We start from the raw sequence: 22,765 nt of genomic DNA, 5'->3' as shown, positions 1-22,765 counted from the left end.
ACATTACTAAGAGATTGGCCTAAGGCGCTGGCTAAGGAAAAAAATATATAAGGAGATCGAGATCAAAGTGTTATATGTGCAAGTTATGGGTTATTAATGTGTAATTTGATATGAAACAAGTGTGCACCAAGGAACATGGAAGAGGCTCAGGTCAGTTAGATCTGAAAGAATAATGAAGACTAATGAATATGATTACTTAATATGTTTATGATTATAGCTAACAATGATAGATCTGTGGTGATAATGATACTCTAATTTGAATATGTGACGATAAAGTTTGCGAATTATGTGTTGTGTTTGCAGCAAAAGTATGATTCAATGATTTCAAATATGTACGCTGATTTTTCCTTTGAAAGGTCACGTACGTACACAGATCATATTCTGGGTAGTCGCATATATATTCTACGAAGTGTTTTTCAGTTTGTATAGATATGTACGGGGGTGTTGTGAATTGAAAGCACATACATATGTTGATATGCTTTGTGAAAGTTGCATACATATGCTAGGGTTTTGCAGTATGACTTGTTGATGATATTTGATCAGTTTTGTTCTATTTGCTATTGTCTGTCAATGATGTCTTTATCATTATAATCTGTGTTTGACAGTACTAGTTGGGTTGAGTTGGTTATGGAATGGAATAGTAAAGATGCTATTGTGTTGTGATCTATAATTGGCTCAATGATCTATGATTGATTCAATATTTGGTTCAGTGGTTGTTTCAATATTACAGTGATTCAGATTCAGCTGCCAGTATATTGAGATCTGTACGCAGGTCTTCTTCATAGGAATCGTGTACATATATAGGTGTTCTTCATAGAAGTAGTATATATATTCTAACATGCGTTTGATCAGGGTTTTGAGTGACAACATTTGGTTTCTGTATATGGTCTAGTACACTTATGAGTGGTTGTGCATTGATATGAACTGATATGAATTGGTTTGATCTAGTTTCATTGGTTGACTAAGATTCGGTGATTGATTTGATGATAGAGGTTGTTCAATGATTGGATGATTTGATTCAATGATTAGTTTCATAATTGTTACTTGGCTTGAGCTTAATGATGGAAGTGGGTCCAGTCTGAAAATATGATGAAAGGTGGCCTACAAGTTTGAAGTTTGAGTCAGGTGGATCTAGTATGAAACATTATGAAACATGATCCGCAGAGGTGTTGAGGGTTGGAGCCTTCAATGAGGAAGTCAAAGTTTCCTTCTAGTACTAGTTGGTGAATTTGTGCATGGGGTAGGAGATCCCTTTCGGTAAGAGTCGATAAACAAGATCAGGGGGTTGGAGCTCCCTTCTAGTGGGTGCTAGAGAATGAGAAAAGGTTGTATCATTCCGCAGGTGGGTGCCTGCATACTGGTAAGATTCTGCGCTAGTACAAGATTGTAAGATGATTTTCTTTATATAATTTGAAAGAAGACAGAGACCACAACAATAATGATTTTCTCCCTCATTGGGTTTCCACCTAAAAATCCTTGTGTTTATGTGTGTTGATATGTTCCTTGTGTGTTGATGATCTATTTCTTATTTACTTCTCATGGTTTCTACTTAATGAATGAATAATGAAGTAATGACACATTGGTTAGAAGATGAACATATGATGAAATATAAGAAAAGTAGTTAACTGGGTATACGCTGTTTGTATTCATCACAGTTGCGTACATACACTATTTTCCTGAATGACAGTAGCGTACAAAAATCATAATAAGAAATTGAAAAGTTGAAGTGAGTTAAAACACTGATTCACCCCCCTTCTCAGTATTTGTACCAATATTTGGTATCAAAGAAGGTCACTCCAGTAGAAGCTTAATCGCTTGAAGTGGATCAGGGACAATGGGAAAGAAGCAAAATAAGAAAGAAACTCAAAGGAAGAAGTCAATTCAGGAGAACAATGACAGTGAAGCATCTAATGTTGTGGAAATATCTTCATTTATGGGTCAAGAACAATCTGTAGCAGAAGAATAAGGAAAGTCAGAAACAATGGACAATAAAGGTATGCTTATGCTAAGTAATGATAACTATTAGGAATGGAAAGAAGAGATGAAGTCTAAGTTAATGAACCTTGGATATGATGTTTGGAATTTAGTATGTAATGGTTGCACTAAAACTCCTCATCAGGTGAAGAATTACAAAATAATAATGTAGCATTAAATGAAATCTTTGGTAACATACCTAATTCAACATTGGGAAATATTATGCACTGTGAAACTGCAAAGGAAGCATGGGACAAATTATAAGAAATCCATGAAGGAAAAACAAAGGAATATTGTTCATCAGGAGAGCCAACAAGTAATATTATTTCTAAAGAAAATAATGATGTATCCAAAGATAAGTATGTTATGTCAGATGGAGTTATTGATTTAGAAGAAGACAAGTTAGAGGAAGTTCTCAATCTTAGAGGGAAAGTTCCTGATTTTGTTTTAAAAAGGATTAACAATCTTAGGGATAAGTTCTAGGCATAGCCGCATGTGATAACATGGACCATGTTAAATCATTAAGTGCTACAGTAGAATCTAAACAATTGTGAAGGAATTGAATCTAAGATCATATCTCCAAGAGGATACTTTAAAAATTCAAACAAGCTAAATGAATAGCTACTTCAAGTATTTGAAGAACAAGAGAATGGGTTGAAGGAAGATATTATCAAATTGAGGGAGCAATTGGAAGAAGGAAGAAAGTTTGATGAAGGAACGATGAAGTAGTATTGGGTAAAGGAAGAACAACACCAATGAATGCAGGTTGAGGTAAAGATTCTAAAAGGTAAATTAGAAGAAAAGGACAAACACTTGAGATTTCAAGATAGTACTAAGATTTTGGATAACATTCTTAGTTTTCAAAGGTCTCCTTCTATTAATTTTGGCCTTGGTTTTCATGAAATTGTAAAAAGAGAATCTAGTCCATAGGCTTGTCCAAGGATCTTGAAGGATAACAATACAAAATCTGAAATTCCTGTTAAAGAGATAAGAAGTGAACTAGATCAACATCCAAGGAAGATGAATTTTCAAAAGAAATAATTTTATACCAATAATAGAAACGTTAATTGATTCTTTCCTCTCACCAATAATGTTGAATGATTTATATGTTATAATTATTGACATATTGCATCCAATTGCAGAAGCATATTGTTTCTTTCTCAAGTAAACAACCACTTCACAAGAAGATCATAAGCTCCCAAGTACTTAGGTTTCTTTAAGGGATATTGTTTTTCTTGCAACATATATGGCCATAAAGTTATTGATTGCAATAGAAGCAATATGAAGCGTATATACAATGATTCATCAACTCCATTTTATGGTCATATAAGATGTTATGCTTGTAATAAGTTTGGGCATGTCGAAAAAGAATGAAGGAACAAGTCAATGAACCTACCCAGACAACATGACAAACAATTAGATAAGAATATTGTTACCAAAAGACTCGAGAAATATAGATCCACCAACACTTCTCATAATAAGAAGAAAGCAGAAGAAGAAACAAGGTGTGGCCTTGCTCTTTGCTCATTTGAATATGAAGAACAATGGTACATAGATAGCAGATTCTCTCATCACATGATTAGAGATAAGGACGAGTTTGATTTTCTCAAGAAAAACAAAAATGGTAAGGTGATTCTTGGAAATAGTGCTCCAAGAAAAGTTATGGGAAAAGGTAGAATCGAACTTGAGAAGTATGCAAAAGTAGTTGATGCATTATTAGTTCAAAGGATAAAGTAGAATATTATAAGTGTAGTTCAAATGGATGAAAAAGGATGTATAATTGTGTTTACATCAACTAAATGCAAAATTATAGACGAATAAACTGGAAAGTTTATAGCAAGAGGATACAAAAATCCAGACAAATTATATGTGCTAGCAGAGAAGAATTCAGGCATAAATAAGAGTTATAGTTCCTCTTCTTCTTCAGACTTAGAATAAAAGAAGATAGTTCCCACTGTAGTCTATTTTGTTTAAATCATACTTCTAACTATGACTACAGAAGTAATATGATGTACATGACCTCATGAAGAGCAGGTGATGATACCAGGTCCATAGGATCAATAGTGTATGATCTCAAGGGGAGTTATGCATGAGTATGTTTGTGATAGTTCTCTATTTTGGTTTGATATTCATTTGGTGATGCTTATACTACTAAACATTGCATTGATGAAGTAGTAGTGAACATGAACATGTATGGTATGTTCAGGGGGAGCTTATGTTCAACATTTTACTTTATGTACGTGGATTACATGAATGACAATCACGTATATACGCGAGTTTTGATCTAGACAATCACATATGTTTCTCTGGGACAATGAAACAGTGGGACAAATTTAGGGAAATTTTATGATATGCTTCGATAAGTTATTATTAGTTTTCTAGTTCTGATATAGACTTGCTTGATGGTTGGTTCATGATGGATCATGAGATGATGCAAAATGTTATTATTGCTGTGATTCTTTGCTGATTGATGAGTTGGATATGATAAAATTTGATAGTAAATAGTTAGCACAGGTTAAGGGGGGGCATCTCCTATGCTTCTAATAATTCATTGTTGGCATTATAGTTTTTTTATAGCAGCTATCACCATCCTCGAAAATTTTGCCTTCGCTTTGTTTTGGATCCTCCCTCCTCAAATCTTAGCAGCATGTCTTGCACTGCTCAGGTACTTTTGTTTTATTTGAAGTTATCTTTCACCTAACAGCTTGTGTTTGCTAACTTGTCTTGTTTTCCACCCACAAGCTTACCCCGTGGCTTGGTTCACATTCGATTCTGGAAATGTCTTGGAAAAATGTGCAATCCTAGAGGGCAACCAACCTTGCTCTTAGGAATTGCACAGAGCAGCCTGAAAATTAGCATTGCTCTCCAGAAATGTGCAGAGAAGTCTAGTAGCCATTACTACTCTCCAGAAATGCGTAGAGCAGTCTGACAGCCTTGCTCAGGAAAATTGTGCAGAACATCCAAGCACCGAGCTTTGGCTCATGAAATGCGCTGACCCAGCTGGAAACTTGTCTTCAGCTGGGAAATTGCACAAAGGCAACCAGAGCCACTAAGCCCAAGAATTGCACAGAAGCATTCCTTAGTTTGCTGTTGTTATGAAACCAGCTCACAAAAAGATAGAAAAGAGAGATCAAAGCCTTAGAATTCAGCCTCTTCGAGGGGGCAACCTCCTTTAAATTACACAAATGAACAATTCTTGGATGATACAAATGAAAAGGCCTCCTTTCTATATATATGAGTCTAAGGGGTCATAACATAATCAAAGCCGACATAACAATAATAATGTAAGGGCACAATAATAACAATAGTGGGCTTCTATGGGGCACAATACTAACAATATGGGCACTACATGGGTACATCAATATAATAAGTGGGTTGTACTAATAACATTAAGGGGTTACACTAGTAGTATAGGGACCTAACATGCCCCTCTCCTTCAAAAAGCATTGTCCTCAACGCTTGAGTAGTTCTTGATGCTTCTGTATAAAATTCTTGTCCTCCCATGTGGAGTCTTCAACGGGTAAGTTCTTCCACTTGATGAGATACTCTGAAATTGATCAATTTCATAGCTGTCGGGTTCTTGTTTTTGTGACTGCTCCAGGTTCCAATATGATTTTTCCTTCCTCTTCAATTTTTGGCAATATTGTTTGAATTGGGATCTTTTGCAACTTTTGAATAAGTGGCCATACTTCTTCGTCCTTCTTCCATTCATCCCTTGCTTTGTTTATCCAATCTAGTTGGATAATAGAAATAGCACAAAACAATGCTTCCACATCCTCATCCTTGAAGAGTCTTCCCATTCGGTAAGGTCGCCATTTTTTAAGTGCATGTAGTATTGCCAACATTTCCTTCTCATAAATAGCTTGCTTGAGATGTAGCAGTAAAAATACCCAATCACCTACATCAAAACATTTTTCACTACGATGTTGATCTACATGTTGTTTCGTTTGATTTTGCACTGAAGTGGCGTTATCCTTTAAAAGTTGGAGAACTTGTTGTTGATGCTCGATGTGATCTTTCACTGCTTGAACCTTTTTCTTCTTGATATGTCCTTCTATCTCTAGAGTTTGAGGAGTGGTAATTTTTTCCAATCCTTTACAAGATATGGTCGGATTCATTTCTTGATGCTCGATGTGATCTTTCACTTCTTGAACATTTTTCTTCTTGATATGTCCTTCTATCTTGATAGTTTGAGGAGTGGTAATTTCAACCAATGAATTACAAGATATGGTTGGATTCATTTCTTCTTTCTCGATGTGATATTTCACTTCTTGCACCTTTTTCTTCTTGATATGTCCTTTTATCTTGAGAGTTTGAGGAGTGGTAATTCTTGCCAATGCTTTACAAGATATGGTCTGATTCATTTCTTCTTTCTCTGGGGTGAAGTCCTGGCATATAACTTCTTATTTTGATGTTTCTTGATCCTTTTCTTCCTCCTCTTCATATTCTATGTAAAATAATTTCTTCTCAGCACACTTATGACCTTTAGTGCATTTGATATCACAATTGTAACAAATCCCTTTTTCTCTTTTTTCTTCCAATTGTTGTGGTGTAACCCTTGTAGGTTGTGGAAGGCTAGGAGAAACAACACTTCCATCTTTATATTTGTGAGGGGTATGCTTCCTGGTTTCCATAATTTTTCTTTCCACTATTTCACAAAGCCCTTTTACTCTTTCCAATTGTTGTGGTGTTGCTCTAAAGAAGGTGTTGCTCTTTGTATCCTCATAATGTGATATCATTTCCTCCGTGAAAATTGACCACGTAACAAGTTGTTTAGAAGAACAAAGCCCTTCATACCATAAAAATTGATCTGGTTCTAAATATGAAGATGCAATACATACCTTTTGTAACAGTGGTACACCATGTAAATCAAAATATTGGTCCATCTGAAGTATCCAATTTACTGGATCCTTGCCATCAAACTTCCTCATCTTGTTTTTTCTTGATTTTAGGAGCTCGATCTTGAAATGACTGTAACTCTATGCTTTTGGATCATTAAGTTCTGAAATTGCTACCTGTAGTGGCCCTCTATGTCCTCTTTCTAATGCCACCAGCCTGATCCAAATTGGATTCTCCAAGAAAGAGTTATGCACAATCTCCCAAGATGACCTAATTATAGACCTTTCCAGAAGAGCTAACTTGTATGAAGTGCCACGTGTCATTGTTTCGACCTTTGGCACTGAAAAATATATATAAGAAACTACAGTCCATCCTCTTTTGGTACCTTCTTACAAAATTTCAATCCGATGCTCAGAGAGAAAGTTATGACGATTTTCCCCAGGCACCTGTTTGGAATGTAATTCAGGAGTCTGCAAAAAGACCAACTTCCTCAGATCATATCTCTGCAAATATAGTGCAAAAAGCTCTGAAATTTAGATCCAAGATTCAGCACGATTTCTTCTCAAACGGGGTTTTTTTTAGCTTCTAAAACGTTGCAAAAAAAAAAATTATAGCAAAAATTCCACGATGACCTGTTTGGAGCAGCGAAACCCTAGAATCCAAAGCTCTGATACCAAATGTTATGAAACCATCTCACAAAAAATATAGAAAATAGAGATCAACGCCTTAGAATTCAGCCTCTTCGATGGGGCAACCTCCTTTACATTACACAAATGAGAAATTCTTGGATGATACAAATGAAAAGACCTCCTTTCTATATATAGGAGTCTAAGGGGTCATAACATAATCAGAGACGACATAACAATAATAATGTAAGGGCACAATAATAACAATAGTGGGCTTCTATGGGGCACAATAGTAATAATATGGGCACTACATGGGTACATCAATATAATGAGTGGGTTGTACTAATAACATTAAGGGGTTACACTAGTAGTATAGGGGCCTAACAAACTATATTGTAATGTTTTTGTAATACACATAACCCCGTGACTTACCCACTTATCCGTGGAGTATTACAATTTTGGAATACAATTTATAACCAATGTTTAACATTAGGCTGGTTATAATGATGGTGATACATATCTCCCATTGCATAGGTACATGGTTTTAACCAACATTTAAACTTAGGCTATATTACCCCGTGCCATCCGGATTTGATTAACCTTGGAGTATGGTGTATCATATAGTTTCAACAGATATATATATATATATATATATATATATATATATATATATAGATATATATATAGAGATAGATATATATATATATATATATATATATATATATATATATATATATATATATATATATATATATATATATATATATGGATCAATCATTACAACTATATAACAACTATGGTGTAGTCCTTACAAGAGTTTAACTTTGGATATGGTTGATGGTTGTCACGCCGATTGGAGACTTTATGTTGTATTCATTGCATAGATATCACCATTGTCATATACTTTCCCATGTGCCAACTTTGGAGAAATGTTTAAACAAATCATGAGTTTGGCGGGGCTGCCTTATGTGGCAAGCTTCGCCAACCCTTACCCCATAATACCATATAACCAAACTTTGTATTTAATATTGCTTCGATGGTTTAATAAAGTAAATATGTGGTCTATTGGTATGGTTTTGTGTTGTTGTATGAGAGGTCGCGAGTTCGAGCCCGACCTGCCCATCTAACCTCTGATTGCGTTGAATTTGACCACCTCTGCATTGACTTTGATCTGCCACTTGTCACACTGAGAGACTACCACTTAGCCTACAAGGCTCAATTTTTGAATGTTTGAGAATAGCTTCAGAACACGTTTTCTCCCTCATACAGAGGTCATTTTTCAAACCGAATATACTGTCGAAATCAACATGATGAGCTCTTCGACTTGGTGATGGTTTCATGAGAAACTGAGACTTTTGGACTTTGAGCATTTTGAAGATCCTCCTAGATCATTCCTCTCCACTAGAAGCTTTTGGACCACCAAAAGTTTGGTTTTAAGAAGATATGAGGTGAGGGTACAACTCCCTCACCCTTCTGATCTCCATCCACCTTGCCTTGCTTGGATTCATGCCTTTGAGTTCCACTCGAAGATACTCAACATCTCCACGCTTAGAAGTGTGGACCTTTTTATCTAAAATGGTATCTTCCTGTAGTTCAATCATACATTCGGGTGCAAAATCATCTACAATTGGAATTTCAGCATTTTCCTCTAGATCCATGAGCATTGGAGGTTCATATAACTTCAAATTTTCAACATTTACAACAAAACATATATGCATATATGGAGGTAAATTTAAACAAAATGAATTGTCCCCAATCTTTTCAACAATCTTAAAAGAACCATACCTGATAGTTTTCAACTTTTTACCTTCACATTTTTTCCTTTCTTTGCTGATGTGTAACCATACTTGATCACCAACATTGAAGTGATGATCCACTCAATACTTGTCATGGCGCATTTTGTACTTGGCCTGAATTTTCTCCAATTGATCCTGCACTAGTTCATGTATCATTTGGATTCTTTGAATGAACTTGATTTCTTTGTCGGCATCTCCATGTCCATCCTCCTTAGCTTCTTCACCAAACATGAAGTCCATTGGTGATATTGGTAGGTACCCAAAACATATCTCAAAAGAAGATCTAGATGTAGAAGAATGCAAGGCATGATTGTAAGCATGCTAGACATAATGTAAGGATTCATCCCACAACTTAGGATGCTTGTTGCAATAGCCTCTAAGAAAATGTACCACTATTTTGTTCACCACCTCTATTTGCCCATCGATTTGTGGATGAAAAGTGTGCTCTTTTTCAATTTAGTGTCCATGAGTCCCCACAAAGTGGACCAAAACTCTCCCATGAAACGAGAATCTTGATCTGAAATGATAGAAGTAGGAAACCCAAAATGAACCCATACATTTTGCAAGAACAATTGTGCAGTCTGTTCAAGAGTAACTTTCTTTCTACATGGAACAAGAATACACATTTTTCTAAATATATCAACCACAAAATACAAATAATCATGCCCTTTTCTAGACATTGGAAGTCCTCCTACAAAATCCATAGATATACTGTCCCATGGTCTCGAATGAACTATAAGTGGAATATACAAACCTAACTTTCTATTGCTTGGTTTGCTTGTTGAAGACATGACACAACCTTTGATGTACTTAGCAACATTTTCATTCATTCAAGGCCAATATAAATACCTTTGTAACTGTGCCACTGTCTTACCTACACCAAAATTCCCTGAAACACGAGAAGAATGTGCTTCCATGATGACATGCACTCTTTCCCCCTATGGTATGCACAACTTGCCAAGATGGTACAATAACTTTCCATGAACATGATAATTCACTTTTTCCACTTGAGCACCACGAGTTAGTGATTCATAAACATATTTGAAATCAATACCTTCAACATATTGTTCAATATAACTTTCATGTGCTAAAGAACTATTTTGAAGAATAACTGAAGCATTCAAAGAAGGTCTTGATAACATATCAACTACTTTATTAGTGGTACCTTTCTTATATTTAATTACTACGTGAAATTGCTGCAAAAACCCCATCCATATATAATGTTGAGACTACTGCAATTTAGTTTGAGATTAAAGGTACTAAAGTGGCGATGATCTGTATGAATCATTGTTTCTTTTCCCATTAACTAATGTTTCCAATTTTTAACACTTTCCACTAATGCATACAATTCTTTATCATATGTTGGATATGTTAGCACTTGAAATTTCACCTCAGGCTGAGAAAGGCAAACCTCAAAGCTACATCAAACCATTCAGCCTCGTAGCTAGCCCTACGAGGCAGGAGAAGGCTCTCTCCGGTCTATCTCGTAAAATCTTCAATTAGGGAGATGACCAACAAGGTAACACTGATATTAGGCTAGTAAACTGATCGAAAAGATTGATTTTGGGGTTTTTGGGTTTTTTGGTGGCAAATTGAGGAGAGGGCAATTTTGGCTGCGGGGATTGGACACAGTTTCTGCAGGGGGTTCCTTGGGGCGAGGTAGGAGATAGTGCTGATGCCTTTGACTAAGGTGGATGGTCAGGAATGAAAGATAAGAAAGCTAAAGAGAGCAAACAATAACTTTGAATTCTCTTTAGACAGTAGAAAACATCGAAATTAAACAAACTTAAAAGCAGAGCATGGCAAGCATGAATTCTTACTTTATCACTTCATTTGTTTAATATGCAGAAGTATAGAAAGGAAATGAATCACATAAAAAAGCTTACAATAACATGGAGAAACACACCATCAACACATGAGTCCACAAGAATCCCAAAGATGACTGCAAAACCCTGGTCTTCCTTGCCAAAAATTTCAGAGATACAGTAAAAATATACAATGATAGCTTCTCCCTCAAGAGTCCAACCATGAAAATGAGCAAGAAAGTACATAATATAGATGATCTAACCTCTTTCCCTGCCTCCATGGGTCGAGCTCACTATCCTAGGAGCTGTTTGAACCACTTCTAAACTAAGCACTACAAAATAGGCAGTCAAAACAACTTGCCTCTATAAACTTGGAAACCAGTTCATACATTCAATTTTTACCCTTTACATGAAAGAATCTTCTAGAAGAGTTAAACAAGAGTAAAAGTATCCAAAAAGTGTCACAATTACATCCAAGAGGACCACCATCAACCTCAAAAGTCAAACTGAAGCCAAACTGCGTTTTCTGGGCCGAACTGGTCAAATCTGGCAAAATTTCCTCAACGGGTTGCGCACTTTGGAGCTCTGTTTGGGGCACTTCCCGGTGTCAGAATTGGGCGCAGGATAGCTCGTTGGAAAGGTCTGCAAGTCTACTTTCCAAACCAACTGGAATTTTGGAATTTGGAGTTCATTTGCCCAGTCAAAAGGCAATTCTACCAAGACTGCTTCTGCAACTCAAAAAAGGGGCAGAAAGTCAAATTTTGCATGTATTTTGACCTTCTGGAGGCCCAAAACCCCATAAAAACTCAAGTCCATCCATAGGCATATGTAACTTTGCATGGAAAATCTAGAAATGCTGAGTTTTTGCAAAACGGAGCTACGATGACAAAGGGTCTCACCGGGGGTGAGACCCGTTGAGGAGCCAAAACCTGTAAATTTCCAAAAAATGTCAAAATTACCCAAAATTCTCAAAAAATTTTGGGGATTTGTGCTGTAGCTGATGCTAATGAGTGCCATGATCTTTGAGGGATGCCTCAGCCAAGATACGGAGTGGATTGGTCTTCTTCCTCCGCCTAAGAGCCTCGGACAACCTCATTTGGAACATTTTCATCTTGGCTTTGCATACATGCATCCTTGCCCAATAGTGATTCTTCATGTTTCTCAGCAGTTTTTTCTCTTGGTTGGCCTTAGCCAACAGCCTCTCCAAATGGGCATTCTCCTGAATGAGCATTGACTCTCGGTCAACAGGCAATGGATCACCGGGTCTTCTACGGTTCAAGACTCGATCGCTACGAATCCTCCACAGCTCATCAAGTGCTTTCTCATCCTCCAATTGTTTGTTCCGCTGCTCCAGGTAAGTAATATTCCATTGGGCACCCTCAAGTCTCCTCTGTAAAACATCATTTTCAGCCCTAAGATGCTGAATGATCTCCTTCGCCTCTTGGCTAGGAGAACTGGCCTCAAGATCAATCACCAGATCCTCATGAACCATGGGCTCTTTGCCCCTCTGCAGTACCTGTGCTGGTGAAGAAAGCGAGGCCCCTTCCACCTGATGTGGAGATAACACTCGCTGAGCTGAAGATGAAGGCGAGACCCCTTCCACCTGCTGTGGAGATAGTACTCGCCTAGCTGCTGCAAATAAGGCCCTTGGACCTTTCTGATAAGTGACCAAAGGAGTGGAGCTGACATGTCGGGTGACGGGAGCATCAGGCTGCTGAGATGGTCCTCCCTCCTCATGAATGACCTCCTGATGTGGCTGAGGTGGCACTGTGAAAAACTCACGGGAGATGAACTCCTCCCATGAGATGCCCTGCTGAGTCAACTGGTGTGAGACTATGAGCTGAATCAAACCATAATGACACAAGCTCCTGTACTGCTGGGCCGGGGTCTTCTTCTGCAACATGGGCACCATCCTCTGAATGTTATGAAACAAGAAGACCGGGATGTTCATCATCCTCACTCGGGTGAAATGCATCAAAAGGTGAATGTGATATGAGTACACATGTGAAAATCTGCCCTCACAGGTAAAATAATGCATAATAAGCCTCATGATGGGAGCATACTCGCTCCGGAGAAATCTGAATGGAAAAACACCCGTCAAAAGTCTCACGAATGGTGGCCGGACATAAGGCTCAAAGTGAACAAAATCTAGCAACCTGCGCTTAGGCCACACCTCACCCACATTTGGTATCCCTGTAGCCTGTGAGATCACCTCAGGTGTCAATGTGAAGTTCACCCCTGCTAGAGTGACATGTCCATCATGGAGGTGTAAGACAAACAAGCGGGCCAACTCTCTATGATGTTGAATCTGAGAAATCCTCTCACAGAAATCATAACAAGACATATACTGAAAACAAGCCACTGCCATGGGACAAGCCTATAATTCTGCCAGAGAGGTGGGCTCCTCTCGCTTATGATGTCCACCCTTACCACCCTTACGAGGCCTCCTCTGTTCCTCAACCTCTGTAGATGATGAATGGTCATCACTTTGCTCATAAGTTTCGGTTTCTGACATGGTTTAGGAGCAAAGTGGACAAATAAAACTGTTGTCTCTGCCTGCAAAAAGTGCTGAAATCTATGCTGTTTCAAGGGGAACAAAACATGAGGGAAATGTTAGGGGAGGGATCTTTTAACAAGGAATGGGAATATATAAATATTACAGGGAATTTTTAAGGGAAATTTAGCACATCATATGCATATAGGAACACATATTTGTAATAGGGAAATCATTTGCAAAGATTATTGCATATGGGAAAAACATGCATGAAAGTAAACATGGGAATATATGTATACATGTTCAATAGGAAAAAGGGAAACCATGCACAAAACATGCTGACATTCTACCAACAGTTTTTGTTCTTTTGCATAAGCATATGGTAGAGGGGAATTAGGGTTTTCATTTTTTGTTTTTTTTGATGCTTTGGGAAAGGGGTAGGGTTTTCATTTTTAATGGCTAGGGATGGGGAAAAATTTGCATTTCATTTATAAAATGACATGGGGGAAAATGAGATGTACATATGAATGTGAGCAAGAGGGAAGGGAGGGAAACAAACCAAAGGAAAAACAGCTTGAAACACCATAAACCCTAGCACAGTTTGCACATGAATATTGCAGCCATATAAGTCTTTTCATTTGCATGATTTGAGATTAAAATCATAGCATAAAGCCTTATATTCATCACCATCCTCAAAAACCATGTGTAAAGAGCCTACCTCGACCAATTTAGATGATTTGAAGGGAGATTGAGGAATTTTGTTAAAGTTTGCAGGCAAGCGGTTCAACGGGTCGTGCAGGCCTCCCAACGGGTCGCACACCTCCCAACGGGTCGCGCCCGTAGTAATTCTGAATTGCGGAGGAGTTCTGGACGGGTCGCGCACCGCCCAACAGGTCGCGCACCTCCTTCGACGGGTCGCGCACCACTCTGCTGCCCGAAATCACTGCAATTTTGCTCCTTTCTCCAATCACTCTCTCAAACCTCTCTTCCAAGCATTGGGATGCACAATGAGAGTAAAAGGAGGGAAGTTGAGCCTTTATAAACTCCATTTGAAAAAATTTCATCCATAAACCCACTTTATAAAGTTTATTTTTGACACTTTTTAAAACACTGATTTTTTGGTTTCCTTTATCCTGAATTTGACTTTTTGAGTGCTTTGACTTGATTCTTTTTGCAGGTAGATCATCTGAGGGACTTTGGCAAGGGGACCAGGGTTATTGCTGCCTTTTTGAAGACTTTTTGGAATTTCATTCTTTTTACAAAAATTTAACATGACCTTGGCTTTAAAAACAGAGTTTTTAAATCCAAGGTTAAAAATGAACTGTACATGATGAAAATATCAAAGAAACATGTTTACAATCCTCCCTCTGGCTTGCTGGGCACTCAAGGACTTTCAAAGACATGACCTTGCAGAGATAAATGACCAAAACCCTAGACCTAGGACCTTTGACCTCAAGACAAAACAAGACAAGCTTGAAAGAACTTAATGACTGATATGACCTGATCCAGCAAAACCAAGAGGGGTATAAATAGACCAGCTCCTCCATCAGGGTTATGGCATGCCTAACGGGATGCAAAATTTGACACTGATGAGACACCTACCTATGCAAATGCAAAGAGCTTTGATCACTGATGGAGGGCTTTCAAGACCGACACTAACAGGATAGTTAACAACTTCATTATAAAATGTTTCCGAATGAAAACAAATAGGATTTCCCTTTTGCAATAACACTCCACCCATTGCATACCCACTAGCATCAGTTTCTATTTCAAATGGTTGTTGAAGTTTCGATAATGCTAAGATAGGAGTTGTCACAATCTTTTGCTTTAAAGTATCAAATGCTTTTTATTGTTTTCCTCTCCACTGGAAGGAGACTATAGAACTTGTTAAAGCATGAAGTGGTGATGCAATAAAAGATAAATGAGAAATAAAATTCCTCCAATACTGAACTGCACCCAAGAAACTTCTAACTCCCGTCACATTTTGAGGTCTTGGCCACTTAAGGATTACATCAATTTTAGCTAGATCTATTTTAAGATGACCTCCTCCAACTATGTAACTAAGATAAACTAAGGAAGTTCCCAAATTCACACTTCAAAATTTTGAGATACAATTTCTCTCTTTGCCACACATTAAAAGCTTGTTTAACATGCATTACATGTTCTTCCAAACTTGAATTGAAAATACATATATTATCCAAATAGACTATGAAAAACTTATCAATAAAAGGATGAAACACATCATTGATCACTCTGATAAAAGGTGCTAGAGCATTGCATAAACCAAACGGCATAACTAGCCATTCATAAAACCCATGTCTAGTCTTAAATGCAGTTTTCCATATATCATTCTCTGCAATATGAATATGATAATAACCACTTCTTAAATCAAGTTTTGTAAAGTAAGCGACATTCTTTAACTGATCAAGCAAATCATCTATTCTCGGAAGAGGATACCTGTTCTTAATGGTGATTTTATTTAAGGCTCTAAAATAAACACACATTCTCCAAGTTACATCTTTCTTAGGGACTAATAAGATTGGTGATCCACATGGAGAATAACTAGGTCGAATGAAGCCTTTATCAACTAATCCCTGAATTTGTTTCTTAATTTCTTCATTTTCTATGATTGACATAAGATACATGCCACTATACGGAAGAGAGGCATCAGATTGTAATTTAATCTCATGTTGTATTTCTTGTTTTGGAGGTAGAATTTTTGGTTCTTTAAACAATTCTTTATAAGAATATACTATTTCAACCAATTTGTCCTTAAACTGAGAATCACACCCTTGAAAAGCATCATACTTATCTTTAGGTTGTTCTTTAACAAACATGAGAACATACTTTTTACTTGAACTTATGAGTCTTTTCATTTGACTTACATTGATTAAATCCAAGCTTGTCTTAATTCTGTGTGCCCTGACAATGTATTCAATTCCATCCTTAACAAGATGATACTTATTCTCCTTTCTATGAAATATGGCATCTCGATCATAAAGATAAGGACTACCCAACACAACTCCACATATATCCAAAGGAATCACATCTAGCTCAACTTCATCAACAAAATTAGCTGTAATTGCAAACCTTAAATGACATTGTTTTGTGACTTGCATTTGAGTGTTTTCTTTCAACCATCCTAAAGGGTATGGTTTTGGATGATTTTTAGTTTCCAATCCCAATTTCCTTACTAGTTCCTCAGATATTAGATTTTCATATGATCCATTATCGAATAATGTATCTATCATAGTGTGCTTGGAGATAATCCTGATATGAAACAATTCAACTCTCTTCTTTTCTTGAATCACATCATTAGATTTTGAAGAAGATGCAGAACAAGCAGAACTAGAGCTAGATTCAAAAGGATCATCTATCAGACCCATAGCAGTTATCTTATTTTCATCACCAGAGTCGGATCCCAAATCTTGTTGGACTACAAAATTAGCTTTCATCTCACCCTTCTTCTTAAGGAAATTCTTGTGCTTAAGTTCTGGATGAAGCTTCCAACACTTGGAGTCATCATGTCCAACCCTCTCACAATGAGTACAAGTAGGCCTTTCTCCTTATTTCTTAGTTGTTGCTGATTTATTCACTTTCAACTTGCTCTTCCCTTTGCCTTCTTTGGAATCTTTGTTCTCTGAATGCTTGAATGGTTTCTTTGAAAAGTTTGATTGAAAAGGTTTTCCACCTACTTCAATATGAATGGCTTGTACACACACTTCATCAAAGTCAGTTGGATTAAACATAAGAAATGAATGTCGCAAATAAGAATGAAAACTTCCAATATACTTTAACAACGTATCTCGTGTGTTTAATAGAACATTAAGTGTTAATGCATTTTCCTGAATTCCTGTGTAAACTCTTGCACACTCTATCCTTTACCTTGCCTTATATGCTACCAATCCATTACAACATGTTGCATATATCCTAAAGAATAGAATTGCTTTCTAATATCTTTAACAAACTTAGACCATGAAGAGATATTTTACCTTTATGCTTCAAATATAATTGAGTTTTACTTTCCCACCAAATCAAATTTGTTCCCCCCATTCTAAGTGTAGCTTACTGGAATTTTGAAGATTCATTAACAATATTCTGAATTCTACAATACACTTGAAGTTGCTTGATCCAGTTATCTAAGTTTTTAGGATTCATTTCACCATCATATATTGGAAATTCAAACTTAACATCAAGCTTCAAAAAAGGAGATTTCTTTGGTTTCTTTTGTAAGTCTGAATCTAAATTGGAATGATAAGAGAATGACGAATAAGAAGAAGACATATATGGATGAGAAGGAGGTTCACTACCATCAACTTTTTCCTTTCTCTTTTTCACTTTCGTGCCTTTAGAAGACGCAGATGCATCTCTAGTCTTCTTGTCTTCATAAAGTTCTGTAATCATCCTTTTCATATTAAGGAACATATGCTGAAATTGCTCCTCTCTCTTTGTCTCAAGAGTTTATCCTTCATTTGAAACTACCATATTTTGTGAGACTTTCCTCTTTCCAATCTCTGGATTTATCTCTTCAAGTTTCCCTTATCCACGTCGTGACCTCAATCTAGTCAACATTCACATTGGAAAATATCCTTCTTATACATGACAACCCTTGCTCTGATATCAAAATATGATCTAAAAACACAAGATTGACTATTTTCTCAACTTCACCAATATTAACTAAGATTTCTTTTCTGTGAATGAATGAGAGATTTTTTTTTTGTTTTTTTGTTTTTTTGTTTTAAGTGCCTTTAAACATAAAATTAAAATTTGAACATAAGCATAAACAATAGAGAAAATAACAAGAAAACTTAAGATATTTGATGACGAAATTCGTCCCTCCTAGACTACATCTCCGGGTCCACTTCCAAGTGGGTGTATGTTGTATTAGGAATGCTTAAAAGTCTCTTTACATAAAACTTATCCATTTTGGATTGTGCACGTAGGCACATATGGCTACTATTAGAATGAAGGCCTTGGCCTCTGCTCTCCAACGCAACTTTCCGTTCTCAAAATGCCCAAAGATGGCCAAGTTACGCCCAAAAAGACATTTACAGGCACAAATAATATACAGTTCTGAAACTCATATTAAAACTTCTATGGCAGGGGCACATTGGTGATATATTTTATAAGGCCGCGAGCAAGTCCTGGGGTCAAACTCATGGACCTCTCAAGATTTTGAATGGAAACAATAGTAATCGTTAGAACATATTACAAAATATGGCAATTCGGGCACAACTGTATAGTATTGAAATTATATTGTAATGTTTTTGCAATACACATAAACTCTTGACTTACCCTCATATCCGTGGAGTATTACAATTTTGGAATACGGTTTATAACCAATGTTTAACATTAGACTAGTTATATCGGTGGTGATACATATTTCCTGTGTCATATGGATATGTTTTTAACCAATGCTTAAACTGAGGTTGTATTACCCCGCACCATCCAAATTTGATTAACCTTGGAGTATGGTGTATCATACAGTTTCAACGGATATATATATATATATATATATATATATATATATATATATATATATATATATATATATATATATATATATATATATATATATATATATATGGATCGTTCGTTACAACTATATAACAACTATGGTAAGTTGTTAAAATAGTTTAACTTTGGATATGGTTGATGGTTGTCACGCCGATTAGAGACTTTGTGTTGTATTCATTGCATAGATATCACTGTTGTCATATAGTTGCCCATGCACCAATTTGGGAGCGTTGTTTAAACAAATCATGGGTTTGGTGGGGCCACCGAATGTGGTGGGCTCCACCAACCCTTACCCCATAATACCATATAACCAAACTTTATATTTAATATTTCTCTGATGGTTTAATAAATTAAAGTTGTGGGCTATTGGTATAGTTTTGTGTTGTTGTATGGGAGGTCGTGGGTTTGAGCCCGACCTACTCATCCGACCTCTGACTGCGTTGACTTTGACCTGCCACGTGTCACACTGAGAGACTACCACTTGGCAGTAAGGTCCAATTTTTTTCCTGTTTGATAATAACTTCAGAACGCGTTTTCTCCCTCATACGGAGGCCATTTTGCAAAGTGAATATACTTCCGGAATCAGCACGATGAGATCTTCGACTTGTCACTAGTTTCATGACAATATGATACTTTTTTTTAACTTTGATCATTTTGAAGATCCTCCTGGATCATTCCTCTCCACTAGAAGCTTTTGGACCACCGAAAGTTTGGTTTTAAGCAGACATGAGGTGAGGGTACAACTCCCTTACCCTTCTAGTCTCCATCCTTGCCTTGCTTGGATTCACGCCTTTGAGTCCTACTCGAAGATACGCAACGTCTCCACGCTTGGAAGTGTAGAACTTTCTATCTAAAATGGTATCTTCCCATAACTCAGTCATACATTCAGGTGAAAAATCATCTACTGTTGTAATTTGAGCATTTTCCTCTAGATCCATGATGATTGGAGGTTCATATAGCTTCAAATTTTCAACATTTACAATTGAATATATGTGCATGCATGGAGGTAAATTTAACTGGAATGCATTGTGCGCAATGTTTTCAATAATATTAAAAGGGCCATACCTAATAGGTTTCAACTTTTTACCTTAACCTTTCATCCTTTCTTTGCTGATGTGTAACCATACTTGATCACCAACCTGGAAGTGATGATCCACTCGATGCTTGTCATGGCGCATTTTGTACTTGGTCTGAATTTTATCTAATTGATCCTACATCGCTTCATGAATCGTTTGGATTCTTTGAATGAACTTGATTTCTTTGTCGGCATCTCCATGTCCATCCTCCTTAGCTTCTTCACCAAACATGAAGTCCAATGTACCCAAAACATGTCTCAAAAGGAGATCTACCTGTAGAAGAATGCAAGGCTCGATTGTAAGCATGCTGGACATACTGTAAGGATTCATCCCACAAATTAGGATGCTTGCTTCAATAGCCTCTAAGAAGATGTACCACTATTTTGTTCACCACCTCTATTTTCCCATTAGTTTGTGGATGAAAAGAGGTGCTCTTTTTCAATTTAGTGTCCGAGTCCCCACAAAGTGAACCAAAACTCTCCCATGAAATAAGAGTCCCGATCTAAAATGATAGAAGTAGGGAACCCAAAATGAACCCATACATTTTGAAAGAACAACTGTGCAGTCTGTTCAACAGTAACTTGCTTTCTACATCGAGCAAGAATACACATTTTGTTAAATCTATCAACCAGAACATACAAATAATCCTGACCTTTTCTAAACATTGGAAGTCCTCCTACAAAATCCATAGATATATTGTCCCATGGTCTAGAAGGAACTGGAAGTGGCATATACAAACCTAACTTTCTATTGCTTTGTTGCTTCTTGAACACATGACACAACCTTTGATGTACTTAGAAATTGTTTCATTCATTCGAGGCCAATATAAATACCTTTGTAATTGTGCCATTGTCTTACCTACACCAAAATGCCTTGAAAAACGAGAAGAATGTGCTTCCCTGATGACATGCACTCTTTCTCCCTATGGTATGCACAACATTCCAAGATGGTACAATAACTTGTCATGAACATGATAATTCACTTCCTCCACTTGAGCACCATGAGTGAGTGATTCATAAACATCTTTGAAATCAACATATTCATCATATTGTTCAATATAACTTTCATGTGCTAAAGAACTATTTTGAAGAATAACTGAAGCATTAAAAGAAGGTCTTGATAAGTACATATCATCTACTTTATTGGTGGTGCCTTTCTTATATCTAATTACTAAGTGAAATTGCTGCAAAAAACCCATCCATCTAAAATGTTGAGACTGCTGCAACTTAGTTTGAGATAAAAGGTATTGAAGTGGCTGATGATCTGTATGAATCACTGTTTCTTGCCCATTAAATAATGTTTCCATTTTTTAAAACTTTCCTTTAATGCATACAATTCTTTATCATATGTTGGATAGTTAGCAACTTCTTTAGAAAATGTTTCCAAATGAAAACAAATAGGCTTTCCTTTTTGCAATAATACTGCACCCATTGCATACCCACTAGCATCAAATTCTATTTCAAATGGTTGTTGAAGGTCTGGTAATGCCAAGATTGAAGTTGTCACAATTTTATTCTTTAAAGTATCAAATGATTTTTATTGTTTTCCTCCCCACTACAAGGAGACTTTAGAACTTGTTAAAGCATGAAGTGGTGATGCAATAAAAGAGAAATGATAAATAAACTTCCTCCAACACTGAACTGCAACCAAGAAACTTCTAACTTCCGTCACATTTTGAGGTCTTGGCCACTTAAGGATTACATCAATTTTAGCTGGATCTATTTTAAAATGACCTCCTCCAACTATGTAACCAAGATAAACTAAGGAATTTTTCCCAAATTCACACTTAGAAAGTTTGAGATATAGTTTCTCTCTTTGCAACACATCAAAAACTTGTTTAACATGCTTTAAATGTTATTCCATAATTGAAATGAAAATAAGTATATCATCCAAATTGACTATGAAAAACTTATCAATAAACGCATGAAACACATCATTCATCACTCTCATAAAATTTGTTGGAGCATTGCATAAACCAAATGACATAACAAACCATTCATAAAGCCCCTGTCTAGTCTTAAATGCAGTTTTCCATATATCATTCTCTACAATACGAATATGATGATAACCACTTCTTAAATCCAGTTTTGTAAAGTAAACAACATTCTTTAACTGATAAAGCAAACCATCTATTCTCGGAAGAGGATACCTGTTCTTAATGGTGATTTCATTTAAGGCTCTAAAATCAACACACATTCTCCAAGTTCCGTCTTTCTTAGGGACTAATATGATCAGTGATCCACATGGAGAAGAACTAGGCCGAATGAAGCCTTTATCAACCAATTCCTAAATTTGTTTATTAATTTCTTCATTTTCTATGACTGACATATGACACATGCCAATATTCGGAAGAGGGGCATCATATTGTAATTGAATCTCATGTTGTATTTCTCGTTTTGGAGGTAGACATTTTGGCTCTTTAAACAATTATTTATAAGAATCCACTGTTTCAACCAATTTGTCCTCAAACTGAGAATCACACCTTTGGAAAGCATCATACTTATCTTTAGGTTGTTCTTTAACAAACATGAGAACATACATTTTACTTGAACTTATGAGTCTTTTCATTTGACTTACATTGATTAAATCCACTCTTGTCTTAATTTTTTGTGCCCTGACAATGTGTTCAATTCCATCC

This window comes from Pinus tabuliformis, chromosome X (genome assembly GCF_031772625.1).
Source record: "Pinus tabuliformis cultivar Carrire ecotype Pingquan chromosome X, CPIR1, whole genome shotgun sequence".
Taxonomy (NCBI): domain Eukaryota; kingdom Viridiplantae; phylum Streptophyta; class Pinopsida; order Pinales; family Pinaceae; genus Pinus; species Pinus tabuliformis.
Note: the sequence above shows the minus strand (reverse complement) of the source record.